Here is a 15,004-nt window from a genome sequence, read left to right on the forward strand (position 1 = left end):
CCTCTGGCCACTTGCCCTCCACTCATCCTCCTTTCATCAGCTGGGCTTCTGGCTGGTGGGAGGAGGATGTGCATATACTTCCGATGGGCCCTATGCATGCCCTCCTTCCATTGGCCAGCCAAAGATGGGTGGAGGGCGAGCAGCTGAAGGATGTGGCCAGCGGCTGTGGCTGCAGGTGGCTGCCGCTGCTGGTGATGGTGAGAGCCCTGGCCAGGGGAAGGGGGAGGCTCGGCAGCTCCTTCTGGAGGCTCAGCAACTCTCACAAGCAAGGCATGATGGGTTCTTTGAATGCTTCTGATCTATTACGGCTCCACCCCTGTGTCTGTCTATGTGTGCCTATCCCTTATAACTTTCATGTTTATAGTCCAATACAAATCAAATTTACTGTCCTTGAGAGGGGGTACTAGGGGATCCTGACAAGGAATATTTGTATTGTGATCTTGAAGCCATCTTGAAAACAGAAACAGGAGAGGTCATATGATTTGGATGTTGAAAGAACCAATAAGCAGGTTCCATTAGCTCTACTTAGAACTTGTTCAGAATTGTGGTTGGTTTCTTTTTATGCTCTAAGCTGCTAGGTCAAATATAGGTGTTTAGGTGCATAGTATAGGGGCTTATTGTTCAAATAGACAACAACATTGATAAATGCCATAGTGTAACATTTAAAGCCACAGTTCAAATGCACATTTGAGAGCATACGGGCTTGAATTCTACTGATATGGGCTGCACTTTGCTGAATCACAATCACATCATTGTATGAAACATCACCTTGAAGGCTGATCAGCTCGGATGCTCTTGCAGGTGCATGACCCAACACTGGGAAGTCACAGAGCTTGGAGTAGTAAAAGACATGAGAACCAACCTTGCAGCTCTGTTTGAATACAATGGGCTATCCCAGTGATCTTCATTATTTTTCAACTGGGCGTCACTTTGGCAAAGAACCTTAAATGTGAGAATGGCTGTCTCTGCATGATGCCAGGGAGACTGTGCAGACAGAGTATTCATATTTGGCCAAAGTTTCCCACTGATACAAAAACAATTAGTCAGGGGGGCACAATTAGGTTTGATAGGGGACACCACTGGTCCCCAGACCTTACAATGAAGAACACTGGGCTATTCTCAGGTAGGGATGTGCGGACTGGTCTGGCGGTCCAGCGGTTCGGTCCGGGCATCCGGGGGTTCGTGGTTGAACCAACCCCCCCCCCCCGGTTCCATCGGACCAGAACCGGACCACCGGGTCCGGCCCGGCAGGTCTGCAAATTGTTCTATTTTTTTTTTAAGTTAATGAAGTACCTGTAGCCCCTCCGGGGGGCTTGCTGAGGCCGTGGGGGGGGGGCGGGTGTCCACACGGGTTCCCTCTCCCCCCACCGGCCTTCCTCATCACCACTGCGGCCGGGTAGGTAAAGCCTTTTCGGCCCTTTCAGGCCGCCGTAAGTGTGAACGGCCGCCATTTTGGCGGCCACCACGCATGCACAAATGCCATCTGTGAGGGACCTCACAGGGGGCATTTGCGCATGCACGGCGGCCACCAAAATGGTGGCTGTTCGCTCTTATGGGGGCCCAAAAGGGACGAAAAGTCTTTACCTACCTGGCCGTGGCGGTGATGAGGAAGGCTGGCGGAGGGAGAGGGAACCCAGGTGGACACACACCCCCCCGTGGCCTCAGCAAGCCCCCTGGAGGGGCTACAGGTACTTCATTAACTTAATTTTTAAAAAAATAAATTCACGGACCGGACTGGGGGGGAGGTTTCGATGGGAGGCTGGACTGAAATGGCCCAGTTCCGTTCGAGGCCAGTCTGGGGTTCCGGGCATGCTGGAACTACTGGGCGCTGCAGGGCCTCCAAACTCCCAAGTCCCCGCAGGCTCCAGGGACGGCTGACTGATCATCTGTGGGGAGAGCGGGCTTAGCCTCCTCTCCCCACTAACCCCATCCAGGCTCTTCTCACTGATCCTGATAAGAGCCTCCATGTCTTCCTTTCCTACCTGAAAACTTTTTGAATCAGTTCCTCTTGGCCACCCCACACACCCCCTTTGGTTCTTTCACTGACCTTTTTCTCTTACCGTCCCCAATTCTCCCTAGGTCTATTGACTGGATTCTTCTGCTACACAAACTACCCAGTACCACATCCCTTTTCCATCTCCTTCAGAAATAAACATGTGTCAGTTATAGCAGAAGTCAAACATGGGATCAAGGCTAATGTGGTATGGCAAACAACCAAGACATTAAAGCAACAGTTAGTAAGATCAAGATTCTATGACAAAAAGTGTGAAACCAGAGCCTGTCCAGTTTGTGAAAATGGAGAAGGGAGTTGTAAACATAAAGGAGTTGTTTACAAAATGACTTGTGTGGAATGTGGTGAATGCTATACAGGAGAAACTGGAAGACATTTAGTCACCAGATTTAAAGAATATTTAGCAGACTTGAAATACATAAATAGGGAAAGACTGTGGTCAACACATATGAAAAATAAACATGATGGAGTAACAATACCACTTAAAATGTGCATTCTGGAGTCAGAACATTGCACTCTCAAAAGAAAGACTAGAGAAGCACTATATTTAGACAAACTGAGACCTGAGGTTAATGGCAAGTAAGAACTGAAAGAAACTCTGAAGTACATAGGTCATTAAAGGGTGTATAAAGGAATTTTTTCTCTTCCCCCGCCTCCTTGTTTCTTCCCTTGTTAGTGATAAGCCGGCATAGCTGTGTGTTATCTGTCTCTTGATTTGATTGGGGAGACTTTCAAATATAAGAATGTGGTTTTAAAAATGGAATATCAAACACTGAGGCTGATGTGTTTACGTCAAACATTTGTTTTCAGTTTTTCTTTTGTTTTAATTTTATTTTATGCAATAAAGAACGTCTGGAGAGGAAGAGGGGTAAAACTATTAGCCCAGATCTGAGTGCAGGTCATATACATGTCTTATGTGTCTGCATAATATGGGAATCCCCTTCTTAAAACACCATAGTGAACCCTCTTACTGTGTACTAAAAAAAATCCTTTTATTTGGATGTTTAAACCTGTTGTGACTTTATTGGGAAACTGCCTGTTTTATAACTGCACTTCCAAGAGCTTGCAAGGGGATTTAAAGTTCCTCTTGTATTCTAATCTCAAATATCCCATGGGACCTCTCCTTTGGCCATAAGCATTTTGTGCAGTTGCTAAACATCACAGCTGGCCACCGTACAGAGGATACCTATGTGCATTTTTACAGTGGCAAATTCCTGCCCTGTTGGGGAGTCAGGGAGACAGTTCTCAGAGTGTTTAATAGGAATATACGTAATATCCCAGGAATTATTATTTTTTTAAATGGGAAGATTATAATGTACAATTAAGAAAGTTGCAAACAAATCACCAGGAGTATTGTGCCTCTTTGCAGATACTTGTTTGTTACAGAAATAACAAATTTCATTCATTGAATGAATTTTCATTCATTCCTTGGGAATGAATCTCTTGTGTGAAATGCTTTGTTAAGCATTTCTCATGTGTGATGCTTCATTAAAACTGTTGGGCAGATGCACATTTCTTGTGGGCACGAGCTGGTCTTGTGGTAGCAAGCATGACTTTTCTACTTAGCTAAACAGGGTCTGCCCTGGTTGCATATGAATAGGAGACTTGATATGTGAGCACTGTAAGATATTCCCCTTTGGGGATGGAGCTGCTCTGGGAAGAATATCTAGGTTCCAAGTTCCCTCCCTGGCATCTCCAAGATAGGGCTGAGAGAGATTCCTGCCTGAAACCTTGGGGAAGCCACTGCCAGTCTGTGTAGACAATACTGAACTAGATGGACCACCAGTGGTCTGACTTGGTATAGGGCAGCTTCCTATGTTCCTATGTTCCATACCTCCCGGTATTGATTCAGTGAGCAAAACTACCCTTGGCAAAATAATAAAGCACAGAGAGGGGAGCATGCTATGCCAATGCCCCACATACAAAGGAATAACAGTTTAAGAGAAAGTTCTGGGACTAGGAAGAACTATAGCTCCCAGGTGTCCCCACACACCTTTCCAGCACTCCACGCACAGCCTCCCAGTGATCCCACACACCTTCCCAGTGTCCCACTCACAGCACACACACACACACACACACACACACACACACACACGCTGGAAATAGCAAGTACTGCCCAGCACTGGCTGCACTGGGAGCACCCACTTCCATGCAGAACCAAGGGGAGAGTGCATTTCTGGCAGAGATTCTGATGCACAGGCCTACTACAGACTATCCCACAATTAGTCTGGACCATGGGTGACCAGCCAGAGGTCTGGGGCCAGGTTCAAGCGCAGATTCTGATTCCTAGTAGCCATATCAACTTTTAATCAAGGTTATAGTTAAATGTTTGCTTTCCTCCACCCATGATCTAGGCTTGCCACTCTCTATATGAGAACCCTGTGAGGGTGGGCCTACTGAAACAAACCAAGACTAATGTCACATTTGCACGTAACATGAAACCAGAGGTGAAGAGACCTCCAGTTTCAAAAACTGTACGTCCAAATGTGGGCTACTACAGTTTTGCCATAAAATGGACCTATGTTTCCCCTCCCCGGACAGAGATTCTTCAGTCTGTAGTGAAGTCCACCGCCTGGACTCTGGTTCCACAGTGTTACATCCAAATGCTGGCACCACAGCCTGGTTGCTTTGCAACCAGAGTTGAGGGAGGAAGCTCCTCTCTCGCTCCGGCTGCTATTGGCTGCTGGAGCTGTCCTTCAGTAAAGAAGGAAGCCTGGGCAGCCATTTTCCTCTCCTCTCTGTAGTCAGTGAGACTGCAGAGAGGGAGCTTCCTGAATATCTAGATTTGGATGGGAGGAGGGGGAAGGGGAGAGAAGAAACTGCATTACATCCAAAGGCATTCACTTTCACAATTATGGATTCTGCAAGGCCATGGTTAGAATATACATACCAATTTCAAAGCTTGGATTCAGATTGTGATTTGACTGCCAGAAATAAACCACAGTTTGCTAATTGCTATGGTTTCAGAGATCTTGGAGAACCATGGTTTATTTCATCTAACTGTGGTTAGTGTGTACATTTGAACCCATGCCAGTCAAGAAATTGTCAGTTTTTTTAGCAATCAACCCACAATCTGAACCCATGGTTTGAAGCTGGTTTGTCTGTCCTAACCATGGTCTTGTGATGCTTCCCTGTGACTTTTACCTAATAAAGAAGAAGATTTTTGCCAGGCAACAAAGGGTTAAGGATGTGGTGGGTGACTGTCACTTTTGTGGCTTGTTAGATAGAAGGGAATCTGATGGTGATAGCACTGATACCGCCCAGCAACTGGATGAGTAGGCTTTCTTTCTAACAGAAGCAAACTCGCCTAACATGGATGATTATCAGAATGAAGCCGAGTATCAAAATGATGAGTACATGAATGACAGTGTTGCAGAGAGATTGTCTCACACTTGGAAAGTGGACTCAGGACATGGAAAAGCAGGTAAACAAGAGCATTGCAAAGAAGGCTGGCATGGGGGAAATAGGAGTGCCACAAAGGGCTGGTTCCTTGCTGCACAGCACAAAAGAATATGCCTAGGAAAATGTCCCATGTATTATTAGACTTCTGTTTGGTGTCTCATCCATTCTCTCATGCTGTTACAGTTTTCTAAGGATGGAAATCAATGAAGCAATTTAAAATAGCCAAAGGTGTTTTTGGTCAGATTTCATTATATTGTGATGTGTACATAGATGTATGGATAGCTTCAAGTATGTTTGCAAGAGTTCATTTCCTCCCCCACCCCTCAAAAAAAGGTCTCTGTGGGTGCTCTCTCTCTCTCAGTGAGAAGAATGCTCCTTCTTTCAGTATGTATAATGGAGTTTTTCAGGAGCTGATATTTCCTCATGGTTGGAAATAATGAGGCCGGTTGTTGATGTTTACTAGAGACTCCTGTGTGCTTACTAGAGGGCAAGGTTGTGAAGTGCACCAATGGGTGAACAAGTAACCTCCCCTCCCATATCTACTACCCCCCAAGGAACACTGTACATATTGTCTGAACATGTATCATGTCTTACATTTTAATCTCATCCTTCCTCTCCATAGAACTTAGGGTGTGTTCAAGATTCTCACCCCCACATTACAGGTGAAATTCGAAAAATTAGAATATCATGCAAAAGTCCATTAATTTCAGTAATGCAAATTAAAAGGTGAAACTGATATATGAGACAGACGCATTACATGCAAAGCGAGATAAGTCAATCCTTAATTTGTTATAATTGTGATGATCATGGCATACAGCTCATGAAAACCCCAAATCCACAATCTCAGAAAATTAGAATATTACATGGAACCAAGAAGACAAGGATTGAAGAATAGAACAATATCGGACCTCTGAAAAGTATACAGTGTACTGTGCTTGATTGGCCAGCAAACTCGCCTGACCTGACCCCATAGAGAATCTATGGGGCATTGCCAAGAGAAGGATGAGAGACATGAGACCAAACAATGCAGAATTGCTGAAGGCCGCTAATGAAGCACCCTGGTCTTCCATAATACCTCATCAGTGCCACAGGCTGATAGCATCCATGCCACGCCGCATTGAGGCAGTAATTGCTGCAAAAGGGGCCCAAACCAAGTACTGAATACATATGCATGCTTATACTTTTCAGAGGTCCGATATTGTTCTATTCTTCAATCCTTGTCTTCTTGGTTCCATGTAATATTCTAATTTTCTGAGATTGTGGATTTGGGGTTCTCATGAGCTGTACGCCATGATCATCACAATTATAACAAATTAAGGCTTGACTTATCTCGCTTTGCATGTAAAGCATCTTTCTCATATATCTGCTTCACCTTTTAATTTGCATTACTGAAATTAATGGACTTTTGCACGATATTCTAATTTTCCAAGTTTCACCTGTATCTTCATAAGAGCCCTGAGAGGTAGTTTAGGCTGAGAGAATGACTGCCCAAGGTTACCTACTGGACTTCTTGGCTGAGTTCAGGGATGACGCTGAAATTTTGAAAAAGTGAAAATTTGAAAAGAATCTCAGGGTAACTTGAAAAGAAATCTCCAGGAAATTTGAAAAGAATCTCCACACCAGGCAGAAAACCTCAAAATATTTGAGAGAAGGAAGCAAACCAGTTTCTATAAGACAAGTGAAATATCTCAAGGCATTTCTGCACGTCTCTAATTTGAATCCCCTTCTCCCTGGTGCTAGTTTAACATTCTATCCTCTATACCTCACTGACTGACCAACCTTCCTTGGATTTGCTTAATCCTCTTTTAAAACCATCTGAGCAAGTATCCATCACATCTTTTAGCAGTGCATTTCATAAATTATTTATATGTTGTGTGTTCATTATCTGTTTCGAATTTCTGACAATCAATTGCATTTGATAACCCACGTTGAGAAGGTTCTGAAGATCACTGGCTTCATCACACGACCAGGACAGAGTTGTGCCAGCAGTGCACTGGCCCTGACATTACTGCAGGATGTCCTGATGTGTTGGGTGTCCTTTAATCATATGAGAGGCTTCAAAAAGACTTTTGGAGCATGTCTAGGGGAGCAATTCAGATGAACCATGTTAATGTGATTAAAGCACGCCCCATAGTAGACAATCGTCCAAACTGGTTCTCTATTTATGAGGGAGAAAAATGTCTCTCTGTAAACACCATACACAACTTTATAAACCTCTATTAAATCCCCACTTTCTCACAAAAATGTGAGGAAGTCCTTCCACGTGAGGATGTGCTTCCAGTTGACCTGCAAGTGTCACTGAGCAGTACTTCCTTGCTTTTAGGCCCAACCCAGGTAACCCAGACAAACAGTTCTGTCTATGGCCAGCTGAAACTGGTAGCTCCAGCTCCCTTTATCCTGCTCAACAAAACCCCAACATCTGCATAGAAGCAAGACCACCAGCTGATCCAGATTTCCATAAAACCAAAGCTGATACCTGCTCACTACATGATTCCCAGGTTGACAGTTTGCCACATTTGGAGAAAATACATGTGGCAGAGAGCTGACTTTGACATACTGTTTTGTACATTATACTTTTCCTGCATGGAAAACTTTTTCCTGCATGGAAAACTTTTCCATGTAGGAAAAAGCATGAAGCCTACATGCAGGTCATCATGTAGGATAATCGCATAGAAACATGCAACAAAATACTGGGCAAAACACAAAGTGCTGGTTATTACCTTTAAAACCCTGAATGGCTTAGGTTTGGGTTACCTGAGAGAGCGCCTTTCTCTACAAGATCCCTACTGCTCATTAAGATCATCAGGAAAGATCCATCTTTGGGTCCCACCAGTTCATCTGGTGGGGACCTGGGATTAGGTCTTCTCAGTTATCACACCTTGGTGCTCCTCATGGATATAAGAGGATTATCTTCCTTGGGGGCCTTCAGGCGAGCCTTAAAGACCCATATTTTAGCCTGGCTTTTAAGGATATCTAGTGTTAATTGTAATTTTAATGAGTTTTAATCTGGTTTAAAAGGTTTTTTTTATTTTTAATTGTTTTATTATGTGGTTTTGATTTTATTGTAAACCACCCGGAGCCACTTTAGGAAGGGCAGCATATAAATTGAATGAATGAATGAATGAATGAATGAAATACATTAGTTCAGGAAATAAGCCATAATGGGCCCATTTGGATGATATATCCACTGGCCCATCCTCATCACATGGAGAAAGAGTGTGGGTATGCATGTCTCCTCACATCTGCTGTGCAAGCCCACCACTGCCTAATTAAAGAGGGAGAGGGTGTCTCATCTGAACCAGCCCCCACATTATTAGGGACAGTATGCTGGGTGGGTGGGGTGAAATGTGCATACCCATCACACTCCTCTTCTACGTGATGACAGCCTGGTTGTCTGAACTGATCCAATAAAAGTTAAAATCATGCAGGTTGTGATAAAAGCACAAAACTGATATATGCAATGGAGACCCTACACAATAGGGGAACAAAGGAGGAGAATGAGGTGGATTATTTAGGAACTGCAACCTGACCAAGATGGTATGGAGGCAGCCACTGCTGCTGCAATGACACTCAATTATCCTTCTCTCTTTCCCCAATGCATCAGCCATAGGCTATAATGGGGAACCACTTAAATACTTATAACTGGTTTGTTTCTTGTCAGAACAAGAAGGAAGTAGCATATATGGAAGATCCTTGTGAAGCCATTATACCATACAAAAGGCATGCAGATATCTACTGAGGTTTCTCTGTATGCATACTTTAAAGTTTGAGCCATATTTTTTGCCATTTAAATCAATCTACAATGAGAACAGCCAGGAAGGAAACAAGGTTTCAAATTCCTCTTTGATGTGGTTTAGAGGGGCTCTGTGTTGAGGCTATTCTTACGATGGGGGAAAACTGGGCTAAGGGAGCCCAGCCTGGTTTTCCTCTATTGTGAGAATCACTGGGCTCATGGGCAAGCCCAGTGGTTCAAAGTAGCCCTTCCCTTAAATGAGGTTAGCGGAGCAAGTGTTCCACTAACCCCATTTTCCCGATCATGAGTCGCCATGGCATGGTTCTGCACCGCAGCGACTCATGAGGAGCCCCCTGACCGGGAGGCTACAACAAGCCTCCTGGCCTCGGGGGTCTCCCCAGAATGCCCCACACATTCACAAGGGACATTCTGGGACTTCCAGGGCTGGATGACCCCCAATCCCTACAGCCCCAACTGGCTCAGTGACAGAGCCGGTTATCATGTGGGCGGCCAATCCGGCTACCCAGGGCTCAATTACTGCTTGTGTGCAGAGAGAGTGGGCTTGACCCACTCTCTCCGCCAAAGCCCTCTCGGCTCTACACACCAATTGTGTGTAGAGCCTCAGTATCTGCAACATGAATTGGCTAGCAATATTATATACATTTTACTTTATACTTAGGAAATACCTGTCCCATTGAACTTACTGGTCTCTGCTGAAGCTTTAAGATAAATGCACACCTATTAAGTTTACTCATATTCGCATACTGAAACTGTTTTATGTCTATTGTATATGAGGTTGTAACTGGTTTGTTCCCTGTCAGTGAAGAGTGGTGATTTAAACTTTTGGTAATAGCGAAATCCACAGATCTAAAGGCATATAGGTAAATACATGGGACACAAACTGGTTTTCTTTCCTTTTTCTTAACTATATATGAACATGGGATAGAACTCATTTATATTAGACAATTTTACTGGTAGATTGAATTTGGATATTCCCTGTATTTTAAACAGCTTTAAAACTCAATCAGGAATAGGGAGTTCATTTGGATACACTAATACACACACACACACACACACACACATTTCCCCCCCCCACTTTTCTCGCTATATTTCCCTGTGACTCTGCTGTGGATTAACCCATATTTAGGGAACTTGTTTATTAGAGATCCCTTTTGGATACCATTTTTGTCCTATGGACAGATATTTTGGTGCAAATCAGAATAATGCATAAAAGAGGTAAATCAACAAAGTCCAGGAAAGATTCTGATGAGGACCCTGACATTCCAGAAAGCCCGTTAACTGCAGAGGGATCCTCTTCTTTTTCTAAATTTCGAGAGGCATTTCTTAAGGAATTACAGAGTGTTTCATCCTGGATTCAAGGCCTAGATGCCAAATTTGACAGTTTCCGGTCAGAGGTCACCTCATGATTTGATGAAGTTACTCAAAAACTTACAGAACATGGTCACCTTTCCTCTGAAGTTGCCAAAAACAAGAGGACATAACGGCTGAGAAAATATCTCGAGAAGCTGATTTTAGGCGATTAGAGAATCAAATTGAAATCCTTGAATCCCAGCAACGATCATCCAACTTAAAAATTCGTGGGCTAACAGAGGAATTTGGGAAAGGAGACCTTCGAGCTGCTCTCGAGACTTTGCATCAAAAATACCTAAATTCTGAAAGCCCCTTGGACATTCAAGAAGCTTACAGATTGAATTTAAGATATTCACGGGAGAGAAAAGTTCCCAGAAATATTCTGGTTAAATTCCTAAGTAAAAATACCAAAGAAACAATCCTTCAGGTGCAAAGAAGATCTTCCTTGGAATACCATAATACTCATTTACAAATCCTTCCAGATGTTCCAATTGATATTTTACGTAAACGGCGAGAACTGAAATTCCTCACAACCGTACTTCAAGAAAAGAAAAAAAGCTACAGGTGGCATATTCCCTTCTGTTTAGAAGTGTTCTTGGATCAGGGGAAGGCACAGATTTTCACACCTTTGGATGCTACCCACTTCCTAGGATCTTTACACATTCCAGATACGACCGCTCCAAACCAGCCGGCTGACGATCTTCCGGAAGAACAGAAAAGTGAGCAGGCCTCTGCCTTTTAGTCTACCAATCAGTTGTACCTGTAGATCTCAGAGAAGATGACTTATCCTAAAAAACTGATTTCAATAAATATTAATGGGTTAAATAGCCCGTCAAAGAGAAAGAAGTTCTTTTCAAAATTGAAGAAGGAAGGAGCCGATATAATTTGTCTTCAGGAAACGCACATTAAAACAAGCAATATTAATTTGTTATCTTGTAAGATATTGGGCCAGTGTAACAGGTATGTTGCTTCCGGCCCAGGGGCGTAGCTAGGAGAGAGGGGGCCCGTGTTCATCCCTCTCTCTGGCGGCACCCCAGAGGGAGGGAGATAATGAAGAAAATAGGGAGGGGTGGAGCTGGAGGGCCCTCAGGAGCTGGGGACCCGTGTTCTTTGAACCCTTTTGCTCAATTATAGCTACGCCCCTGTTCCAGCCCTAAGAAGAAAAATGGAGTAGTAATCTATATTAAAAATTTGAATTGGACTCTAGAAAAACAAACGCAAGATGATCTCAGCTGATTTATTATACTGAAATTTCGTACTACCCAACAAACTAAAATCACTATTGTTTCTGTATATGCCCCGAATGATAACAAAGCTCAATTTTACCAAACATTCTTTCAGTCGATGATGGATTGCCGAGGGCGAACTCCTAATTTCCGGTGGTTGGAATGCTGTTTTTTCTCCATTTTTGGACAAGTTCAGACAACATAAAGTAAACTCAGGAAAGCCGCCTAAGAATCTAATTGAGTGTATGAAACTACTATCGATTGAAGATGCATGGAGACATAAATATCCTCTAGAAAGAGATTTTAACTTTTTCTCTCAACCTCACCAATCATACTCTAGAATTGACATGTGTATGGTCTCAAAGTCAATACTTCCGAGGATACAAGATGTAGAAATTGCACCTCTCACATACGCCGACCATAATCCATTGATAGTAACGTTTCAATATTCGAATAATGGACCGAGGAGGTGGAGATTGAATAATTTTCTGTTACAACAAGAGAAAGTGCTTCTGAAATGTAACAAAGAATTGTCACATTTTTTCCAAAGAAATAAGACTTCAGATGTTTCCATTTTTTCTGTATGAGATTCAAGTAAGGCCTTTATGAGGCAAATCTTTATTTCTGAATCGTCCAAAAGGAAGAAGGACCTGCAAATGCAAAGAGACCAGATACTTAAGGAACTGAGTCGTTTAGAAATTCTCCATTAGACCAACCATTCTCAGGATATCTGGCAAAATATTAGAGAACTCCGAAAACAAATGGACCTCATAGAATCTAAAGAGATATTTAGGAATATGACTTATGTGAAACAAAAACACTTTGAAAAAGGCAACAGACCTGACAAACTATTAGCCTATCAGCTAAGAAAGGAGCAGGAAAAGAGAACAATAACGTCGATTTGGAATGGTAGTGAATTTGTTATGACTAATGACGCAATGTCTGGACAATTCGTGGAATATTACTCTAAACTTTACAAAGAAGATAAGAAAGACCCTCAAAAAATAAGACAATTTTTAGAAGATATACAAATAAATCCTTTTTTGGAAGAACATAAGAGCTGTCTTAACAAACCCGTATCCATGGAGGAAACTAAAGCAGCAATAACAAACCTTAAGAATAACTTGCTAGGCCCTGATGGCTTATCTCCATTGTACTATAAAAAGTTTCAAGAAAAACTTATTGGCCCTTTAACAGAAGTAATGAATGCGATATTATCTCACTATGCTTTACCTGCTTCTTGGCAAGAAGCATTCATTTCCTTAATCTATAAAGATGGGAAAGACCCAACTCAGCCTGAATCATATTGGCCAATATCTCTTTTGAATGTGGATTACAACATTTTTACTTCCATTCTTGCTGCGAGACTAAGAGGCTTTCTGTCTGAGGTAATCCATTCAGACCACACCAGTTTTATCCCAAAACGGCTTGTGAAAGATAACACAAGATTCGTTTTGAAGGCAATCGACAAAATAACTGCAACATGTACAAAAGCAGCTATGCTCTTTCTAGATGCTGAAAAAGCCTTTGATCATTTGGAATGGTCTTTCCTGTTTTCAATTTTAGAGCAAATGAACTGTGGTTCCAATTTTTTATCTTGGATTCATAGTATATATCAACAACAGTCAGCAAAAATAATAGTAAATGGGCTACTATCTCAAAAGTGTTACATTAACAAAGGAACCAGACAAGGATGCCCACTCTCTCCACTTTTGTTTATACTTGCTCTTGAACCCCTGGCAGTTAAAATCCGACAGGAGCAACAGATCTGGGGTGTCAATGCAGTTGGCCAAGGACATAAAATAAAATTGTATGCAGATGACATACTCCTTACTGTAACACAGATAGAAGATTCTCTTGACACACTGTTGACACAGATACATCAGTACGGTCTGTCTCTGGTTACAAGATTAATAAGGAATTTTGACTTGGAACCTTATGGAGGAGGAAATGGAAAAATTTTCTAACATTTTAGGAGTACAAAAAAAGAAGAAGCCAATAAAATACCTGGGGATAAATCTCACTAAGAATAACAAAGATCTGTTTAAAAACAACTATATGCAAATCTGGAAATCTATTGCAGCTGATTTGGACAGATGGAAAAAGCTGACCCTTTCTTGGCTCGGGTGGATCTCTGCGATAAAAATGAATGTACTGCCCAAGATGAATTTTCTTTTTCAAATGATCCCTATAAAGATTGAAGATAGGAGATCGAATAAATGGCAGAATCAGCTCAATTCATTTATCTGAAATTATTTTAAAAAACCTAGAATATGATTTAAGGTTATGCAAGATGTAAAGGAAAGAGGTGGACTAGGTGTTCCTAATTTGAAACTCTATTATTATGCCAGCTGTTTGACTTGGATTTCAGAATGGATTATATCCCCTTACGGTTATCTTACTGGAATGGAATGTTCTGGTCTTTCTAGAGGACTACTTGTGGATTACAAGCTCAATAAAGATCCGGAGATACAACATCATGCCATTCGGCAAAGTCTTTTATATGTCTGGGATAAATATCAAAAAATAATAAGCCCAAGGCTATCACCTTTTACTTCAATCTTGAATGTTTATTTCTATGAAGAGGAATCTTCGGACAAGTATAAATTTTGGAGAGAGAATTCATATACTCTGCATAGTTCAACCCAATGCCTAGCCCAAAGTAAATCTTTTGAACAACCGCCGCATTCTTCATTTTGGTTTCATCATACCCAGATCAGTTCGATAGTATGGAAGGAGTTGCAGATACAGGGTGGAAAGCTCAGAGAATTAACTGACTATGAGGATCTCATCACTCGAAATATGGATCACTTGTTAGGTAGAATATATAAATTGTTACTGAGATACGACACAGAGACCGAACAGATTAAAGAATGCATGATAAAATGGATGCAGAATTTTACAGGTCGATTGATATGTCTGATTGGGAATATCAGTGGAAGAAGAACATTTAATTTACCCTGAGCAATAACTTAAGAGAAAATTGGTATGAGATGTTTTTTAGATGGTACATAACTCCCTTGACAATTAACAAAATAGATGACTCATTTTCAAAGAATTGCTGGAAATGTAACCAGCATCCTGGTTCATTTTATCATATGTGATGGAGCTGTGATAAAGCTCAACTGTTCTGGAAGCAAATTCATAAGAAAATCGAACAAATCTTAGAGGTTAAGCTTCCTTTTCTTCCAGAAATATTTCTTCTCAGTATGACAAAACCTTACATTTCTTCTAAACTTAATGAGTTATCTCTATATATGA

Source organism: Hemicordylus capensis, chromosome 2, assembly GCF_027244095.1.
Source record: "Hemicordylus capensis ecotype Gifberg chromosome 2, rHemCap1.1.pri, whole genome shotgun sequence".
Taxonomy (NCBI): Eukaryota; Metazoa; Chordata; class Lepidosauria; order Squamata; family Cordylidae; genus Hemicordylus; species Hemicordylus capensis.